General features: G+C 43.9%; 1 protein-coding gene across 9 annotated transcripts in view; it reads right to left on the minus strand.

Moving 5' to 3' along the window:
• The window catches only part of BMAL1 (basic helix-loop-helix ARNT like 1), a 51130-nt gene extending 36972 nt beyond the window's left edge, over positions 1-14158 (minus strand). For 5 of the 9 annotated variants that reach the window (XM_071456607.1, XM_071456614.1, XM_071456613.1 and 2 more), the window contains exon 1: positions 13878-14025. The gene's annotated coding sequence lies outside the window, so the exon portion shown is untranslated. The other 4 variants (XM_071456609.1, XM_071456610.1, XM_071456608.1 and 1 more) reach the window with 4 other exon arrangements.
• Positions 14159-14504: the final 346 nt, after the last annotated feature.

A 14504-nucleotide genomic window follows, 5' to 3' on the forward strand; every position in this document is an offset into this window, starting at 1 on the left:
AGCAGCCAGAGATCCAGCTGGATACAAGCCTCAGACTTTGCATTTTCCAGACAGGCTTTTAAATCCATGATTTCTAATTTAAATCAACAGTTGAGTTTGAATGCATACTTTTACATTACAACTGAAACTGAAGAAGTTTTAAAATTGCTGCTGTATTTGGAACAAAGATTCAAGTTCCCAAATCATGACAGCCTTTAGAAAGGCAAAGGAATGATCAGGGAACACCAGCAATTCACTTAATGGGATCCCTATTGCTATGCAGACATCTCCACCATTACAAAAATTTAAAATAACAGAAATGCAAGTTGGGAAGAACAGTGTGCAATAGACATACACATACAAAAAACCCCAAGAGATAAAAAAATCCTGCCAAGACCAAATATGGGTAACTGAGGAAGACAACCTGTTCAGAAAAAACCCAACACAACAAATCACAGCCACCCAACCCCAAAAATGGACTGTTCATAAAACTGAAGGCTGCATGCTTGATTTTTTTAAAAATGATTTCTTATCCTTGACTCAAAGATCCATCCACACAACAACCTCCTTCCCCACCTAACCAAGAAGGGATGCAACACAGAGCAAAGAGACATCTGACAAACAGTTGCAACCAGAAGTTTCTCCAAGCCATTGTTTTAATTCCAAAAGAGAACATTCCACGACCTACGCAGTCTGATCCCAATGGACCTAGGAAGGATCACTAGACAGTTCACATTCCTTCTCAAAAAGCTTAAGTAGGTTTAGATGATTTTATTTCTGCAAGTAGCATACTTGTGCCAAATATTAATAATGCAGTCCCTTAGTTAGCACTTACAAATGCTCGTAATTATTCACAGCTCCTGAACACAGGATGGCTTGGATATCATCCAACAAATCCCTAGCAATTAAATCTATTAGAAAATGGAAAACTTTCTACTTTCACTCAGTAGAACAATAGAGGCAATGAGTTCTGCTTAAGGAACAATGAAATAAACTGGTCCTCTTCAGCTTAGAAAACTGGCAGGACCAAGATCTACAAACTCATCAAACGCCATCAAACAAAGGCTGGCTGAAAAGCTCAAAACAACACAGCCCTTCACATGAGGTGGAAAGGCTCTGGAAACTCTCAGCCAGGCCACAGGAGGCCTAGGAGCTCCTGTGGTTTGTATGGTTTGCACAGAGAGGTAGGACAGCTCTTGGACAGGGATTCTGCTGAGGGTTACCAGCACTGTGAAGTCCCTGAGCTGAAAATAACTGTGGGCCCTAATCCCACTCCTTCACCAGGAGCAACTCACAGCCCTGCTGGAGACACAACTCTACAGCACCTGGGTCTTCTTCATGGCACACAGTGGTCTCTCTCGCCTTCATTTGCTATCAGTAAAAGAACATTATCTCCATTTCTAAGTTTTCAGAGACACTTCTATTTACAAGTACAATATACATAGCATACTGACAGGGAAAGTGTGAAATACACAACATCCTCAAAACACCCTTCCAGGTCAGCTGTGTTTTAAGTTAACTCACCTGCAATTATCACCCTACCACCACTCAGCACCAGGTGGAACATTTGAACTGAATCAGTAGACATCACAAGTTTAGCAAAGCAGTCTGTAAAAGCTTAGCTTATCAGAAAAAAACCCAGTCTAACACAGGAAGCCAGGTTTATATGCTTGGTGTCTGCTTTCCTATATGGAATTTCAATTCCAGTTTTAACAGCTGAAGTCCTCTGCAGCAGCCAAAATCAACAGCACTGAGCAAGGAACCCCATAAAAGTCAGCAGGCACAAAGCACCCAAAGCAGACACCAGAAAGGCAGGCCTGGGCCTCACCTTGCCAAGCACCCCAGCACATACACACTGCCCCACTCACCTCAAACCTCTCCTACAGTGCCACATCTTTCCTAGCATAAAGTAAAACTCTTAATTCTCTTTTAAAAAGAGGCCAAAGAGCCACTAAAGCCAGCAAACTGTTACTGATCATAGAATCATTAAGGTTGGAAAAGACCTCCGAGATCATCAAGCCCAACCTTTGACCTTTGATTACACACGGGGAAGAACCCAACCAGACAAAAATGCTTGGAACAGAAAAGAATCATATATTTCAAAGGACCATGGACTAAACAATAGATACAAAGAGTTCTGGCTTTTTTTAAGAGTCCTACTTTTCTGAAATGTTCACTTCAATCTCATGCACTCTTGTGCCCTGACTTTAATAGAGAAATACATACACTTTTTGTATGTATGTTTTCTTCAGTCAGTTATCTGGTGCTCAACTGAAATGCTTTTTTATCTGTTCAAGTCCCTTCAGCTCTCTTCAAAGGTTCTGTCTCCTCTTCCACATGCATTGAATTTATTTGTTATCCCTAAAGGTACAAGTTTAAATTTATATTCTCTAAATTCTGGAGTAACTGACTAAACACAAAATATTTACCCTGAGCAACTTAACTGACAAATGTAAAGGCACTTTCATTACCTTCATGTTAAATCACTCCATCTTTGTTTTCCTAAATATGAGTATGAGCTCCTCAGGTTTCTGTCCCACTTTTGTCTCCCTCAAGTATCAGTGCTCCAAATTTCACCTTATAGCAAAACACTGGTATTCATATTCTGTCTCTGGTATTGACATTCTTATTCCAAAATAAAAAAGTGTTATATTTTGATCGATTTAAGATTACAGACCAAAAGTGGTGTTTGCTTTGCAGAACAAAACTAATGGGTATTACATTTTATGCATGCTTTAGAGAATAACAAGACAAGAACCCCCTGCAGTATTTTTAACCTTTTGACTTGTTTTGCTGCAAGAGTCTCTGCCGTCCCCTTTCTCTCTTCTCCAGGTCTCACTGGCCCTCCCTGTCCTGCTCAGCCTGGTAAAAGCTGTATGTCCTTGCACTTCCTCCTACTCAAACACAGAGTACAGATAAGCAGGCAAGTTTTATCTCAACACTGATACCAGATTCATTCATCTGTTCCCTTGTATAATCCTGGGTTCTGCTCTCCTCTGCTGCAACAGGAGGCAACCTCATCTACTCTTTTATAGGACACACTGATATGCTGTAATTCAGGTCAAAGTTTACTTTACAAAGATATCCTGGAAGACCTATGTGTTGTAAAAATCCCTTACCCGCCTCCCACCTTTTCTGTTCCAAAGCTTAGTTCTCCTTGCTCCTAACTTCCAACTTTTCTAGCCTCAATGTCACTAAGTCACCTATCTGCTATTAAACTTCATTTAATTTTCTCCTACCAGATAATGTTATCAGCTCATTGACTGAAGGATTAATGCACTGAATTGCTTTTTCCTCCTTTAAGTGAGTTTAGTTGTGCTCCTTTGATCTGACACTAAATTTATGTTTGCAAAACAGTTCATTCCTTGAACTCGTTTCAGTTTTCTAGTCACACTTTATCAAGTCTGAGAAAGTATCAAAGCCATGACATAATTAACATCCTACATAGATCAACCTCCCTTTGAGTCCAGCTTGATATCCTTGTTTACCAAGGCACGGATTCTTTTGTGCACCTCTCTAATGTTGCCCTGGGAACTGCCAGTCAATAAAGCCCTTCCACCCTCAGTCACTTCCTCTTGCAAGGGTGACATGCAGAACAGGACTCAGCTGTAGTTAGAAAGGTCACATATATTTCCCAAGCAAGCCAAGTGGAAATTGCCAGAATCAACGCTCCTGACTAATCCTTACTCAGCTCACACACAGTAACCATGAATCAGTCCAATAGTTTATTTAATACAGGCCTAGGTGGGTTTTTACAGTGCAGTTTTTACAGGTTTTTACACACACTCCTCTTTGGGAGATTCAGTAGACAGAATTGACACTATTTCATTAGTTGAGAAATTGGAAATCTAACCTTTTAATCCTTTCTAACTGCTAGAGCTTTTAACCTCCTGGCTTCAGCATTCAGCTGGGTACTCCCATACAGCACTGGTGCTTACCTAACCCCACACTGAACTGTTCAGAGATACAAAATAGATGAAACCTAATTTTGTAAAGAAGTAATTTTTAAAAAAGCTACAAGTCTGAGTAATGACAGCTTAGTGATTCAGAAGTCAAACAGATACCAGCACTGTTCAGTGGAGGGGAGAGATGATGAGCTCACCACTGAGTGTCCATTTAACTTCCCTTGCAAACACACACCTCAACGTGGGAGCACACAGGTCAATTCTCAAAGGCAGATTACAGCTCAAATAGCCCTACAAAGTCTCCAGGGTAATAGAAGCATTCAAGAAACACTCTGAAATGTATTTATTTTGTTTGTGAGCTACTGCTTTGGATAAATTTGCTCCTTTTGTAGAAAGCTGTTTAATCAACACCCAAGTGAAATCCATCTCCCACCAACAGCAAGTCAAGAAAGAATCTGGATGAATGTTACTACTCTAGTTAGGATTAAGAAACATTGCTCTGGGTTGGGATGGCACATTGAACAGTCAAATCTAACTGCACTGAGATGACTGATGCCTACAGCCTGAGCAGTGGGAATGTGAAAACTATGAAGATAAAAACAAAGCACAGCAAAAGGAGCCACCAGGAACAAAGTATCCAGCCCTTTGAAGGGTGGAAAACAAGGAAAAGCTCACATGTGGAAATGATTGGGATGAGTCCACTTCTGGAAGGATGTGTGGAAAATACAGAACTACACCGTAAGGGATGATTGAAGAGAAACTCGCCCGCTGCTGCCAAACAAAGACTTGGCCAAATTCCGTCACAGGGAGGAGCTACAGGGGATGTGCTGGGCTGTATTTGGAGGTGAAAATCTAACCCTTCACTGCCACATGCAATGAGGTTTGCTAGAAAGGGCAATCAAAGTTAGCTGTACTTATCCCTAATGTTTCTCCTTTAAGCTAGTGCATCAAGAGTCCTCCAGGTGTTGAAAGGGCAGGGAAGTTTCTTTTTCTGCTTCCTGAAAGTCTTTGAAATCCACTTGCCAGCCACTCCCCCAGGAAACGTGAGAACCTGCCCCAGTGTTATTCTGTGACCAGGTTGCCAACACAGCATCACTCCAAAACATCGTCACCACCACGAAACACACACGCACGAAACAGCAAACAAAGAGCTCACAGAACTGAGACAAAAGGACAGAGCCACACACAGCCAATTCCAAGGGTGAATTCTTGAGTGCCTGCATCTGTAAATAAAGTCAGAGGCCAGCTGAGACACCAGTTAGCAGGCTTTCCAAAGTCACCAAAAAAAATTCAACAGAAAAATGGAAAAATGGGCTCCATTGACAAATAACAGAAAGCAGTACTTTTCCAGGTTTGTCAAGGGACACCACCATTCCAGTGGGTTTGGGGCTACAGGAAAACAGCAAGCCACAGAAATATCCTAAAAGTAGAGGACAAGTTGGACAAGTGACCAAATATTTGTTTTAAAAAATAAGAAGTATGCACCCGAAATGTGTGCCAAAGAAAGTAGATTACACAAGTGTTACAGCACACCATGAATGAATCCATGGAGGCTTAAGCACTTGCCTGAGCAAATCCTGCTCTAAAAGGCACGTTCATTTTGTCTAAAAAGCAGCAAGACCTCTGCAACACTAATTTGAGCACTTAAAGGAACTTTAAGAATCTTAAAATATGGAATAATGATCATCAATATGCTACAACACTACCTGGGTCTCTAATGAGATACCAATAGGGCACTTTTTGCTCACTTTTTTGTTACATGGAAGACTTTTTTTGTTCTGCTTCTTTCCAAGGTGTGCAACTATTTGGTCTTTATTAGTGTTCATATGCTCTAGGGAAAGAAAAACTAGAATCACTTCAAGTAGAAGGCATGAATTATCCTGTTATCTGCTGAGTTAAACTTTGTCTTATGTTCCATTTATATTCCAAATAAAGTTCAAAAATTTTAGTAAATCTCTTTAATAAGGGCACATTACAGTCTTAGAAAGTTTTTCATGCCACTGACCACAAGAACAATTCTCCTGAACAGCTATTTGATAAGAACATCAAGAACAAACTATGGTGCCAATATTTCTCTCAATGGAAGCTTGGGTAGGCTTTAGAAAGCTTTGCTTCTTGAAAACAGAACATTTAAACCAACTGGCAGCAAGATGAGATCTATGCCAAGTTTGAGAATCATTCTTAAACAGCAATTTTTTTTTTTTTTTAACACAAACATGTGTCCTCCTCAAAGGCAGCAGAGGTGTGCACAATTAATGGAGTTCAAACCATGTATTGTCTTGGAAAAAAAATCTTCTTCTCTTCTTCTCCTCAGTCTCTTTCCTATATTCCACTTCCTCCAGACTTCCTGGCAAGTTTAAATGGAGACATTGCTGGGTCTCTGCCAATTTTACATAAATTATCAGTTTGACAACAACTTGGACACGTAAGTGTTCAGCTCTGGCAAAGTCAGGTGATGGTGGTGAATGAGTTCCTGAGAGATTTGTGTATCTGAAACACTTCTATATTTGTCCATCTGGAAACCCAGAGGCACATGGGCCAGCAAGGGGAAAGGGAAAAGAGTCAGAGGTCTGCCTGAGTTACTCTTCTTTGTTATAAAAGAGATTTTTTTTAATGGCACAATAAATACTGAAAAACTCCACTGTATAGCTCCAGAGATGAAAGTAAGAAGTTGCTTATTTTTCTGGCTTCTGGGTTTCAGTGCCAAAGCCAGATTTTTTCATCAAGTTTTTATGTAGATTTATGAAAGAAATGACCCAACAGAGCTTAATCCAAAAATACTCTGTCACAAAGTCTCTTCTTCCACATGAAGGTTGCAGTGTAACACATTTAAAACAGCACTCTTCACACTTCCTGCCTCTCCCACCTCTCCTTCAGGAATACTCACTTTGTGAGCTGTTTCCTAACCCACAAAAGCAGAAATGTTTATGAAGCCACAAGTTGTATGGCATCAGCAATCCCAAATCACTCTTCTGGGGCAAATACTCAGCTTTGAGACCCAGCAGATTCCCCAGGCCTGGATCTTTGCCCCAACATAAATGCCACCACAGAGCAGAGGGACAGGATACACAGATGGAAATTGTCAGCCAGGAAAGGCCTGGAGCACTGACCATGGCAACCCAGTTCCAATGATCATCAAAACTGCTGTCCAAACTCATCCAGCTGTCCACAGATGATGCAAAGGACTCATGTGTCATTATAAACCAAACTGCTGGGCACCAAACCCAGCATTTTGTCCTGTCAAGGTACCAGAGCAGAGCCCTGATGATCCTGCCCTGAACAGTGCCCATTTCCCACGTGTTCCTTGAAAACCTGCAAAAATCCATCAGTCAGAGCAGAATTCTTGGGAGAAACACACAGAGAAAGGACAGTCAGAAAAGCTGCACAATCGCATCAGCTGTATCCAATTATTAAAATTTGTTCTAAAATGGTGAGTTGATAATCCCCACCAGGAAGGGGAATGTAGAAACTGTTTCTCCAATAGTTGACTACAGTAATCTTCTCCTCTGCTGGGCTTTTTTCCCCTCATCATCTTACTCTTGATAATGACAAAAGCATTTGAGTAAGACAAATAAAGAGCCACTCCAGCTAAGAAAATAAAGTAGGCATTTGCTAAGGAAGAGTCTCATGGTCAAGTCAGATAAATGAGGACAGGAATTACCTCATTCAACAAATAATGCCAAGTACAGTAATTGAGATCTCATTATTGCCAGCTGGGATAGTTTAAACAGACTGAACTAGATTTTAAAATGCTCTAACAGGGAAATACCCATCTTTCTTCAGACTGTCTCCTGGCCAGACAAGCTGACCATGTTGCACATGTCTCAGAGGGAGAAAAATGTATTTACATAAATACATTTCTATTTCTCACAAAGTGAGTACTCCTAAATTTTCTAACAGAAGCAAAACAGAAAATCCCAACACGAACCCAAACTAGCATGAACTCTTTATCTTTCTACTTAAAATAGGAATATCCAATTGCTGGCCTTGTATTTCTAAAGCACAAATCACTTCTAGTCCTTCTAGAATTTGGACCCAAACTGCATAGAAAGCGTTTGACAACATTTTGAACAGATTGTTCTTTAATTACAGCATATTTCCAGGAATTCTAATGTTTTATGTGACAAGCCCCTCTAAGAAGTCACTGAACCTGACTTGACAGGTTTCTAAAATAAACTACAATATTCAGAGGCTGGTTTGGTCATTGTAGTGAAAATATATTTTAAAATAAGAAAAAATAAAGAAGAAACTCTATAAAAACAGGAAGAAAACAACACTCTTTGTAATAGAAACTTCCAAGCCATAGTAAATTTGGTATAGATTAAAAACACAGGAAAATGTTACTGTAGGGCAGCAAATTTGCCTAATATTCTGGGACTTAATCAGATTGATAAGGAAAAAAAGCTATTCCAGTTATCAGAGGCTTCTAAGATCACAAACATGTGTATATTTCTGGATTTATTAATTTGGGCCATGTCCTGACTATAACACCAAAATATTCTTAAGTACGTTGAGGGCACAGTGTTGATACTGAGTTTTTTCCATTCAACTCATGGAATTGATTTCATCAATAAAAAAAGCAATTTGCAAATGCCAAGATTACATGAAATGCCTTGGCAACAATACACATTGGGAAAGGAAACAGAGGAATAAATGGGCCTCCTGTTTCTTAGTCAACAATTCTAGAACTTCAAACTGGAAACTGCAACCTGGTCAAGACCAGGTTAAAAAAATATGAACCTCCAAAACAAACACCTGATTTTTTTTTTTTTTTTTGCAATCTATTCTAGACCACAGATTCTATCCCTGAAAAATGACCAGGCCATTCAAGTCTGTGGGCAAAATAAATATTATTTTCCAAGGTTATATAAAAACTAATAAGCCAGTAGCCAAAGTGCAGCAGAAAGCCCAAAACTCAAGGAGATTTAAAATACAATTATCAGAGGTCCTTGAATGAAAGATAAAAATATCAGTAGCACTCAAACCAAAGCCAACTTGCTGCCACTCTCAAAGATACAATGCATATGCACAACATAAAGGATGAAAGTTTTGATATTTTAATAGATGATTTTGCTTAAAATTGGAACTGAACTCCTAAATTGTGTAATGCTCCAAGAAAAATCCACAGATGACAAAGAAATCCATTCACAACAAGTTAAGGAAAAAAAAAACTAACCAAACCAGTTCAAGGAAACTATAAAATAACAGCTTTGAAGACAGAAAAAACATTCTTACAAAGAAAAAAAAAAAAAAAGGAAAAAAATTAAAATAAAAGTTTATTAGCTTTATTTTTTCCTGTTTTTTCTAGGAAGTAACTTTTCCTTCTCACTTCACCTGATAAATATTCTGCAGTATTATTTAAAAATTTCTACCAGTCTTTTTGATTTTGTCCATTTTGGTCAGGCAAATTATAAAAGGTAAAGGCACTTTAAGGAAGTTTCCAAGATAAAAAGAACTTGAGATCAAGAATAATAGTGATTTCTGAGTTCTCTGGTAGTCTTATTTCATTCACCCTTGAAATCCTGCATCAATCCCAAATAGGTAATAAAAATTTTAGAGTTTTCTGAGTAGCCCTGTATCAAGAACACATCCAATCTTTCAAATACATGGATTCCATTCACTTATTTTTTAGCTGACACAGAAAGGAATTAAGGCAAAAGGCTTCAACTGAATGGCCACCTCAGAATTGCTATAAAGTACCTCCCTAGGAAAGTGATTTCAGAGACATGGTGCCAAAAGATGCTGCCTGGGAATCACCCAACATCCCTCCCAGTGCTACAGCAACTGCCCATGGGAAGATGGATTTCCCTCCCAGCCACGCAGGGAACAACTGCTCAGGATTTAGCGATGTGCCTGCTGCACTGAACTGCCTTGTACCTGTGGAAAACAGAGCCCACCAGCATCTGCAAGGAAATCCCAGCCAGAGCCACCCCCAACACTACATCCATCTGCCTCAGCTGCTTGGACTCATGAATGGGCCCCGTGAAAGGCAGCAGAGAACGTCAGCACCTTGGGCCCCAAGAGACTGGCTTGTGAGTTCTCCCCTCCCAAGGAGATCTCCTGCTCTCTGAGCAGCCTACTGGCACCATTCCTGCACAAGGCCAACCTAGTAAACTCCAGCACAGCTCCAGCACAGGGCCACGAGCTGCTCTGACATCAGCAGCTGACCCACAAGTGCATCTGACACAGCAGACATTGAATAACAGCTTCTCAAATGGCAGCAAGCTGAAAAGGTTACAAATTCTCAATGTGCTGCCTAAGAAATATCTTTTTGCAAGTGCAAAAGAGAAAGTGTGACCTGAACAGAGAGGGGAGAAAGACAAATCCTTGCAGGCATGGGTCCTCAAACAATCCTGTACTTTACTCATGAAGAACCTGCTATCAGGCAGTTCTTGAATCAAATTAAACTATAAACCAGGAACTTGAGCATCAGCTAAAATAAATTTGAAATAATACCAAACACAACATAAACTATCAATCTTCTTTGGGGCAGAGACTGAAATGTCAGACTATTTTTTTAGGTAATTAATATTCCAGACTAACAAAGCCTGAAGATACTGTTTTGATCTGTATTCTTCTGCAGAATGGATTAAAAAAGAAATTACATTTCTCAACATCTGGTGAAAGATCAGGTTTCCAAGGAGATGGAGTCTGGGCCTTGGATAAGTAGCCTTACTGCATATTTCCAACAAATTGAGGTAAAAAAGGCAGGTGCCATATGCAGTTAATGGCAGTGAGTTACCCTGATACCCACCCCATTCAGTGTGCAGCTCAATTTAACAGATATCACAGGTTATCTGACAAGGTTCAGAGTCATTAAATACAAATAAAACTAATTGGATAATCACAACTGAGATTTCTTCCTCACACAAAAAAACCCTCAAAACTTTAAATAGGCTTTCTAAATAACCCAATACACCAACTCTTAGAGAGAAAAGCCTTCTGATTTTTCAAGCGCATAATTTTTCTGCTTCAATGTCTTGAGTTTCAACTATGTAACACCAGTCTGGATTTGATGTGACTAAAGCTGGAACACATTTCCTACTGCAGTGCAAGACCACCACACCCATATAGACATACACACACCCCACAGGCAGAGTACTCCTTTGCTTTGCTTCATCCATCTACTGCCCTAAACCTACCTACAGCAACTCTTAGAGACACTGAAAGCTTTTTCACCAGTTTGAAGATGCCATCAACCACCTCATTTGTATCTTCAAGCACCTCCAAAACACAGATTGTAATTTCTGTGGATTCATGAGCAGAATGTTCAATAACCAAATTTCAAAAGTTGGTAACTGAGTTCCAGTCAGCATCATCCAGTCAGCAACTGCATTTATCAAAATCAATTATTTCAGGCTGAAGCTCTCAAAATATGATGACAGCCAAAAATTAAAGTTTCAAAACATGTTTACTGTATCAAAGTAAATAGAGAAAGCTTAAATATTGCATTCTGTAAACTTAGTGAGAACCAAAAAGCTACACAAGATTAAAAATATGTAGTTATTTTGGGCTTCTCTTTGCAGTCATTCGCACATGATATGCCTTTATACAGCTTTTATTGAAGACAACTAACTTCAGAGAACTTCCTAACACTTGGGGATACAAGCAGCTGCCTTTCACTACTTTTCTTCCCTTTTTTAGAAACAGAACTATGGATATAACTGAGGGTAAAGGTTAAGAATGAAAAGCATGCAGGTTACAGAACTGAAAGTCACTACAGGATGCACACCAAATTTACTTTGTTTCATTTAACAATAATGTATTCCTTCATGTTTTCCTGTAGCTCCTGTCAAAGTATAACAACTCAGGCCATGCTGAAAACAGCTTAAAATGTTACATTTGAGCATGGAAAGAGCACTTCTGTACTCATGTAAACTAAATAACCTACATGTCTCCTGGGATTTCCAGCATCCTGGATATCAATTCCCTTGGAAAGCCTGCCTTCCTCACCTGCAGCTCTCACAGTCTCAGATTTGCCATCAGTCCTGCACAGCTTCAAAGGACTCTGTGCAACTCTAAGCTCCACCAAATAAACCCAATAAATGCTCTCTGTTCTCACTCCTGGTTGCCCAAAACAATCCTTGAGAGCAGGTATATGAAGGAGAAAAACAAATCTCCTTTAAAGCCCCCCTACAAACATCACCTTCCTAATACATCCCTAGCAAGGGTCCCCAAACACAGCAGGTCTCTCAGGAGCACGTGGTGACAGGGACATGGCACCAGCCCCTAATTCCAGCTGTGGCTTTGTGGAATCCCAGCTCCAGCCACCTCAGCTTCCTGACACCAAACCAAGCAGCTTTCTCTGTGGTGCTTCTCGCTTGTCTGCTCTCCCAAGGAACTTTCACAGAGCTTGATCCTTCACAGCCCCACACACCACAGCTGGCATCCAAAGAGACAATGGAAATGCACGTGTGGAAGAGAATATGGGATAAAACAGCATAAAACCCCAATGAAATGCTGTGGCTGTAGATTATTTTACACGCTCAATTTCTACAAGCAGGGATAAAAACCCAGGAATGGTCATGAGAAGCACAAACCCACAGAAGTCAGGAGGAGTAAAGCCTTTCTCCTTAATAAGCAGCTGTGGTTTAGAGTAACTGGAGAGAGGTCTGTAGTTCCTGATGCTTCAAAGAGCTATTTACATTTGCATATTCCTGGAGGATACAGCACATACATTATGGAGAGGGCAGAGTTTAACCTCAGCCTTCTGCAAGACCGTTTACAGACACAGTTAGCTGGAATTAATACTTAATTGGAACAAACACGCTTTCTTTTCTCCCTTACAGACTTAACTGCAGCCTGTGTATTATCAGTCACTCACATTTAAAAAGCCCTTTTGATAAAAGAAGATATAAACAGGCAGGACAGGTTTATACGAGTATGTTTAAAAAGAAATGTAGTATTTTGAATGTTGAAGTTCCAGAATTTAAAAAATTAATCTACTTAAAGACTGAATTTTGAAGAGATTAGATCACACTCTGCAGCTGACCCTTTCTACCTCACACACTAAGGAAATACTTTAAAATTCCAGTAGGCATATTTGCTTCCAAGGCAAGAAAACACACCCACTTGTTCCTTCACCGTTGTTTTTCAAGCACGAAAACCTTCCTAAAACTGTTATCATCGAGGCACTAGAGTAACAGAAACCTCAGCAATTCAAAATGCAAAGTGATTCCCTTGCCTCCCCAAGCGCAAAATCCTGATCTCGGGAAGCCGCCTCGGTGTTCCCGCTGTGTTCCGTTCTCTGCTGGAGGAAAACCTTCCTTCCCTTGCCACAGACAGGGGCACACAGGTGTCCGCCAGGGCAGCGGGAGCGCCCGGGGCCGAGGGGGATCCCCCGGGAACAGCCCCGGCAGTGCCCGGGATGCTCCGTGCGGCCCCGGGCCGGCACCTGCCCGCGGGCGGGACGGGCCAGGGCGCCACACGAGTGGGGAATTCCCAAATACCGCCATCCTCCTGCCTTCCACACGGGGCCTCCCCCATCCCGGAGCGGCCGGCGGAGACCCCGGGGCCCCGCTCGGCCAGGGCCGGGGAAGGGGCTACGTCCACTCCGTGAGGGCCGCCCGAGCCTCCCCGCGCCTGGGGGCGACTCGCACCAGGGAGGGGGCACAGCCCGGCACGCCCCCCCAGCCCCCCGACCGCCCCTGCCCGAGCGGGACCCCGGCCCGGCTCTGCCCTCAGCGGGTAAGGGCCCGGGCCCGCCTGCCGGCCCCGTCCCCCCGGTGCCGCCACACCGCCGGGCCAGCCCGCCCCGGGGCCGCTCCGTAACGGGGCCCCCGCCGCGGTCCCTGCTCCCGGAGACACAGCCCGGCACCGCCGCCGGGGGGGTCCCAGCGCCGCCATCTCCTGGGCCGGGTCCCCTCGCACCGCCCCCGGCCCCTCCCGGGATTCCCCCGGCCCCCGGGGGCGGCGGCTCCGCCGGGGCCGCGCTGCCCCCGACCCCCCCCCCCCGGCCCCCGGCGCCCCCCGCCCGCCGCCCCTGGAGCTCACCGCGGCTCCGCGCGCCCCTCGCCGCGCCGCGCCCGGCCGAAGGGAGGGCGGGCGGGGGTCGCGGCCCCCCGGCAGCGCCGCACGCCCGGCGCAGGCAGCCCCCGTCCCTGACCTACTTTCCGCCTGGCTTGCCACCCGACGGCGCACCACTAACCTACTTTCCAGCCAATGGCACCCTCCCCCGGCCCCGCACCGGACGCGCCCGCCCGCCAACGGCAGAGCGGCTCCGCGCCCGCCTCGCCCAATGGGCGGCCGCCGAGCGGGCAACGCCCGCCCCCCCGAGCGCCGGCAAATCCCCGGGCGGCCCCGCGACCGCGGCCAATCGGAAGCGCGGCTCCCGGCCCTGGTCCCGCCCCCCAGCCGGGGGCGGGGCTGAGGGGCGGCGGGGGGGCGACGCCGGGACCCGGATGTGGCGGTGGCGGTGGCGGTGGCGGCGGGGGTGCCCGGGGCGGCGGGGAGGTCTCGGCCTCGCCCGCGCTGCTTGCCCCGGCGGCGCCGCCGCCCGCGGTACCGCCCGCTGCCCGCCCCTCTGCTGGGGCTCGCCCGTGCCGCTGCGTCACCGCCGCGTGACGTCATCCGCGGCCGTGACGTCACGCGGCGAGGTGTGAAGGTCATGGCGGCGCTGCC

This window comes from Agelaius tricolor, unplaced genomic scaffold, assembly GCF_023055355.1.
Source record: "Agelaius tricolor isolate 1412-34295 unplaced genomic scaffold, bAgeTri1.0.p SCAF_62, whole genome shotgun sequence".
Lineage (NCBI taxonomy): Eukaryota > Metazoa > Chordata > Aves > Passeriformes > Icteridae > Agelaius > Agelaius tricolor.